Source organism: Benincasa hispida, chromosome 5 (genome assembly GCF_027475165.1).
Source record: "Benincasa hispida cultivar pf3 chromosome 5, pf3_genome.v1.1, whole genome shotgun sequence".
Taxonomy (NCBI): domain Eukaryota; kingdom Viridiplantae; phylum Streptophyta; class Magnoliopsida; order Cucurbitales; family Cucurbitaceae; genus Benincasa; species Benincasa hispida.
The window spans coordinates 25,048,624-25,055,456 of NC_143482.1; the positions used below are offsets into that span (position 1 = coordinate 25,048,624).

Genomic DNA, 6,833 nt, shown 5'->3' on the forward strand with positions numbered 1-6,833 from the left:
CTATTCTTTTACCATCCTTTTAATAATCTAAACAAAATAGTGTTTTTAAAATAAATTCAATTTCAGTTTGTGATCCCTTAAAAATCGGTATTTTGAATATAGAAAATCTTGCATGTATATTTAAGGAGAAGAGTAAGTATATCGAATCTTTGTTTTAGCGATTTTCCAAATTTTGAAGATTTCAAGAACAAATAGTTGTTGTCAAAACCCTAATCCATTAATTTGTTCAGTTCATTGTTACGTGCTGAAAATTTGAGATACTTTACTAATGTGCTTCATGGGTTCTTCTAGTTTTTGGATTTGGAATATACTTAATATTCAATTCTTCATTGTGAACTTACTTTGGGGTCGAATGATCTTCTGAAATCCATTTTTGATTGCTTGATAAGTGCCTACGATGCTTGTTGGATGCAAAGCTAGAGGTCCTTCTAGGATCCTTGCAAATACTCACAAAGAAAGCCACTTAGATCGAACTTAGAATCTATGATGGTCACTCTTAAATCCTAAGACAACTCACTCCAGAATTAGCTTGATCAAGACTAATCCAATGAATTGATTTAAATATCAAATTTAAAACAAGATTTGAAAGAAAAAAGACAACACCAAGGGTTGAATAAGCACATTATCGATAATTTGACTTTTGAAGAATATTACAAGCCATTTATAGGCCAAATGGTCGTGGATAGATCAAGAAACTCAAGTCATTCAAATACAATTAATTGCAAATTGTAGAAAATAACACCTAGAAACTTGAAACTTAATTGCATACTAAATTATAAGTCAAAATGCAAAACTAGAAATGTAGAAAGTCTTCAAATTGCCTTAAATATCTCCTCTAGAAGGCGGCAAAGTAGTTATGCATGTTTGACAAGGTTTGACATCACATTTTCCCATGCAGTGCACACTTGACAACATTTTCTTCACAAATCTGTACACTTTTTTTTTTCTTACCACCGTATCGTCTTCCAAATTATAGGACTTTTTCCGTGCCATCTTCATGTCATTCTCTTCTTGACACATTGAGCTAACATTATATAAAACTTTGGTCTCAAAATTATTTGTCGGTTCTTGTGAATTTTCTAGTTTTTAAAGATGTAGTGTGAATGCCTCTTGAATCTTCTTTCCCTTGCTTCTTGTAATTGGTCCTTTAGGTACATGCAATAGTTCAATGGTTGAATTCACATCATCCTCCATTTTTTAAAAAGGATTTGTCCTCAAATCAGGGTCTTCATTCCCTACATCAAAAGGAGTTAAATCAGCCACATTGAAAGTAGAATTTATGTTGTACTCACCTCGAAGATCCAATTTGTAGGCATTATCATTGACCCACTCTATTACTTGAAATGGACCATCTCCTCTTGGTTGAAGTTTAGACATCCTTTGATCTGGAAATCTTTCCTTTTGTAGATGAACCCAAACCCAATTATCGAGTTTAAAAATCATTTTCTTTCTCTCTTGGTTCTTGCTATTAACAAGCTTTTGATTCTTCTTTTCAATCCTTTCTTTGACTTCTTTATGCAAATTTTTTAGGTATTCTGCTCTTGAAACAGCTTCTTGATAATGCATGAGCCACCACATTATCCTTATCCTTCTTGTAATGAATGACATATGGAAATGTCTCAATGAACTTTACCCATTTAGCATGCCTCTTGTTCAACTTTGTTTGGCTTTTGAGGTGCTTCAAGCTTTCGTGATCCATGTGGATGACAAACTCTTTTGGCCACAAGTAATGTTGCTAAACTTGCAAAACCCTTACAAGTGCAATTCCTTATCATATGTGGGGTAGCTAAGTTGTTCTCCATTTAGCTTCTCACTAAAGAACACGATTGGCCTCTTTTCTTGCATCAAAATAGCTTCAATCCCTATCCCACTTGCATCACATTCAATTTCAAAAGATTGGTCAAAGTTAGGTAAAGCAACACAAGGTGCATTAGTCAATTTATCTTTTAATTCATTGAATGCATTTTCTTGCTTTTCTTTCCATCAAATTTCACATTTTTTTTCATAAGTTCATTCAATGGTGAGGCTATGCTACTGAAATCCTTAATAAACCTTCTATAAAAACTAGCCAAACCATGAAAAGATCTCACCTCGGTTGCATTGGTGGGTGTTGGCCACTCTGGAATAGCCTTGACCTTGTCTTCATCAACTTTCACGCCATCCTTTCCAACCATGAATCCTAAGAAATTGACTTGGTCTAGACAAAAACTACACTTTTTGAAATTGGCATAAAGCTTTTCTTCTCTAAGTTTAAGCAAAATTGTCTTGACCTGCAACATATGTTCATTCAAATTTTTAGGGTAAACAAGAATATCATCAAAGTATATCACAACAAATTTTCCAATGTATTCTCTTAAAATATGATTCATTAGCCTCATAAAACTACTTGGTGCATTAGTAAGACCAAATGGCATAAAAACTACTCATAAAGACCAAATTTTGTTGTGAAAGTCGTTTTCCACTCATCTCCCACATGCATTCGAATTTGATGGTAACCACTTTTGAGATCAATTTTTGAGAACAAGTTTTCACCATGTAATTCATCTAGCATGCCATCTAATCTAGGAATAGGATGTCGATACTTTACCGTTATTTTGTTGATAGTTCGACAATCAACACACACGTGTTCCATCTTTCTTGGGCACTAAAATGACTCGAACCGAACAAGGATTCATGCTTTCTCGAACATAACCTTTGTCCATGAGTTCTTCCACTTGCCTTTGAATTTCCTTGGTCTTGATTGAATTGGTCCTGTAGGCCACCATATTTGGAAGCATTGCCCCAGGTATGAAGTTAATTTTGTGCTCAATTCCTCTTAAAGGAGGTAGACCCGTAGGTTCATCTTCATGTGGAAACATGTCATTAAATTTCTGCAAAAGAGATTTAAAAGAACTAAGCAAACAATCATTATAGTTAGGTTCAGTTACTAAACACATTCATTTGCACGTAAGTACAAAGTTTGGTGCTTCAAATGAAAACATATTCCTCTCTTCCCCTTTTCTCATAACCAAACTCACACTCTTTCTTTTTTCCTCAAAATCACTCTTTTTTCTCTCTTGGTTTTCACTCACCTTTTACCACTCATTTTTCTCCTTTTTTTCGCTCTTCTCCTTTAACTTACTTTCTTCTCTCCTCTCTTGATCCTCAAATTCTTTTCTTTTCTTTTCTAATTTCACTTAATTGCATTGTACTTCATATGGAGATAATGGAAGCAAAGTAAACCTCTTCCCATTCAAAGTAAATGTGTACTTGTTCAACAAACCAACATATGTGACTTCTCTATCATATTGCCAAGGTCGACCCAATAACATATCACCAACATGCATAGGTACTACATCGCAAAGAACCTCATCCTTATATCTTCCCAAAGTAAAAGAAATAAGAATTTGGGAGTTTACCTTTAATTCTCCTTTGTTTGTTAACCATTTAAGTTTATATGGTTTTGGATGTGGACGAGTAGTGAGTTGGAATCTTTTTACAAGAAAACTACTTACTGCATTTATGCAACTTCCACTATCAATCACCAAGCTACATGGGGTTCCATCAATCAAGCACCTTGTGTGAAATAAGTTCTCCCTTTGATTTTCAACATTCTCCTCCTTGATTTGCACATTAAGTACTCTTCTTGCAACTAAGGATATGAAGTTACCTTCTTCAATGTACTCATCATCAAAGGCTTCGGATTTTTCCTGAAGTTGGCCATCTTGTTCATCACATTCATCTTCCGAATCATTAATTGCATTTCTTATGACCATGACTTTTTTTATTGACACAATCTTTGCTCGTATGCACAAATCCTTTGCACTTCCAACATTGAATGGAACTAGATTTTTCGATTTCCTCCTTTGAAGCTTCATTCTTTTTAGTATAGGTGCTTGATAACGGGCAGAAATGCACGTTATTACATTGCTAAGTTATTAAACAATGAGGGTTTGCGTTGATAAAATATGTTAGATTGTGTCCAAAAGCATTAAGTTTATAACATTGCGGTCGCATGCGTTCATCACATTGGAACAGTTAACTTTGGTATTTTTATGCAGAACATGCGTTAACGCAGGGTGAAAAGCGCGATCTCAAGAATTCAATGGTCGAGCGCAGCATTACTGCAAGGCTTTGCAGAGATTTGTGTTTGCATACATCTTCTCAAGAAGGATTGTCGCATAGAGCAGGCGCAACTTGGTGGGCGCATCTGGGTGAAAGGCATAATTAATCACGATGGGACAGAAAGTTGATGACGGTCGAATCCGAATTATGTTGACAGCCGCTAACGATAACAAGTACACTCAGCTTTTCAGTGACAAATATTCGGTGCATTTGTCAGGGAATTAAAGCCATCCCATCTGTGCAATCATAAGAAAGAAGCCACCTTCACCCTGAGGCTCTATAAATACGGAAGGCATCCTTCAGAAAAGGAGTTCAGATACTTAGAAAAATTTCTCCATATTTTAGCCTTGTCCATAGTTTTCCCTTTTATTTTAAGGCAGAGCAAGAGAAGAGCTGATACACTGGAAGATCGCTCAGGACTCTCGAGAGAGAACCTGAAGGGGTGGAAGTAGAGAGCGGGCCGACTTTCGCGCAAGTGAGATTATCTTTTGAACAAGAGTAGAAAAGATAGTGTAAAAGTCTGGGAAGCAAGAGATTGCATTCTATTATTGCATTGTTATTTTGTACTTCATCTTTATATTTATACAATGGAAGTTCTTATTCTACATCTATTCACTCTCTTAGCACGCATGAGTAGCTAAACTTGTCGAATAGGTTGAGAAGAACTGAGATAACATGACCTAGGATGTTCATTGCTTGCGATTATCTTGTTGTATGCCGTGCCAAACATCCCTTTAGAGCTACTCGAGTGAGAGTCTAAAGAAAGAACCTAAGACTTGAAAGAGCTAGGTTAGAATCTGGACTGAAGAGAGCAAGATTAGAACTGCATAAACAAGAGATAAGGACTTAGAGATAAACTCTGTTTGCCAAACTGCATCACATGCATCCTAGAAATAGGAATGATATTATGTGGTCGCCTTATTTGTGTGTGTCAGTTGTCATCGCATAAATAAGAATAAATGCTTATGTGTAGGTCCTATAAACTTATCACATATATCGCATGCATTCTAACATTAGAAACCGTAGCATTCGCATCGAGAGATGGTTTACTATTGTATGTGTGTTGCATGATCGCATCGCATGAATGCATCCTAGGAAGTGTTAGCTGAAACCCTTTTCAACCCGTTCACTGCATACTCGTCGCATCTTCTGTTTGTCAACTCTTTTTGAACTCCGTCGTATTTGTTTATTTTTATTACCGCAACAAACAAAACCAACAACTATTTGAGTTATCGGTTATTGCAAAGTTTTCCTGAAAAATTACCACCACATATTGTTTTCCCAAGTCCCTGAGTTCGTCCCTGGACTTACCAGTGAAGTTTACACTTGGATTCTACTGAGAAAACTTGAGTGCTCAACGCATTTTCATCATCGCATTTCATCACCGCATTTCCTCCATAATTCCACATCATAAAATAACGAATCAAGTTTTTGGCGCCGTTGCCGGGGACTTCAGCAAAACAGTGTGCTAACAGTAATTTTTCTGATTTCTTTGCAGACTCTCAATCTCTGGCGAATTACGACCCAAAGATTGAGAGGACGTTCAGATGACGATTAAGAGACAACCACCAACAACAAGACAGAACCCCAAGAATGGCGGAACAACCGGAAGCAAGGGCCGCAAACGCTAATGATATAACGGCCAACCCCATCCTTCTGGCGAATGATTGTAATGGCCTAGTAGGGACTATGCATCACCAAACCTATATGATTTCTCTCCAGGAATCATGAGGCCAGCATTAGATGGATCGAGGTTTGAAATGAAGCTGGTATTGTTGTAGATGATCCAGGCTGCTGGGCAGTTTGGAGGGAAGCATGGCGAAGACCCGCACGCCCACCTTCGGAGCTTCATAGAAATCTGCGACACTTTTGTGTTTCCGAATATCTCCACCGAGGAAGTTCAACTCACTTTGTTCCCATTTTCCTATTCTGATCAAGTAAGAAAATGAGCTTATTCTCTCGAACCAAGGGAGATAACCTCGTGGAAACAAGTCGTCGAAAATTTTATGAAGAAGTATTTCCCACCAACCGAGAATGCTAAGAGAAGGAAATTAATAACAAATTTTGAACAAGAAGATGACGAATCGCTCAGCGATGCATGGGCAAGGTTCAAGCGGCTGGTAAGAGACTGTCCACATAATGGCTTACCAGACTGCCTACAAATGGATATTTTTTACCAAGGATTGAACTCCTTTTCACAGACCACTGCTAATGCGGCAGTCGCTGATGGTCTGCTAGACAAAACATATGAGGAGGCAAAGAGTATACTTGATCGCATTTCCAAAAATCACGAGGATTGGCAGGAAAGCGATAAAAGATTAAGAATAAAAGATAATGACGCAAACAACGGGGCCATTGCATCCCTACGGAATCAAATGTCTGCGATGATGAGTTAATACAAGGCATCGCAATTAATAACACGGGAGCAAAGAAAGGGCAGGTCAATGCAGTTGCCCAAATGACCACAAGTTGTATCATTTACGGAGATGCTCATTCGATGGAGGAATTCCCAGCAAACCTGCAGTCAGTATGCTTCATAAAGAATAATCCCTATTCCGATACATATAACCCTAGGTGGAGAAACCTCCAAAATTTTGCATGGAAAAATTAACAACAAAACTTCCAACCAGTGGCGCAAAAAGGAGGGCCACCCGGATTTTTCCCGCAAAACAACGGTCCAACGAATAGTCAAGCTAGCAAGTCACAAACACCACAATCTTAGTCCTTAG

General features: G+C 37.5%; 1 non-coding gene across 1 annotated transcript; it reads right to left on the reverse strand.

The window, feature by feature from the left end:
- Positions 1-6,143: 6,143 nt before the first annotated feature.
- Positions 6,144-6,250, reverse strand: LOC150035996 (small nucleolar RNA R71). Its single transcript, XR_016529912.1, has one exon. It is a non-coding gene; the product is annotated as a small nucleolar RNA R71 (small nucleolar RNA).
- Between the last annotated feature and the right edge of the window lie 583 nt (positions 6,251-6,833).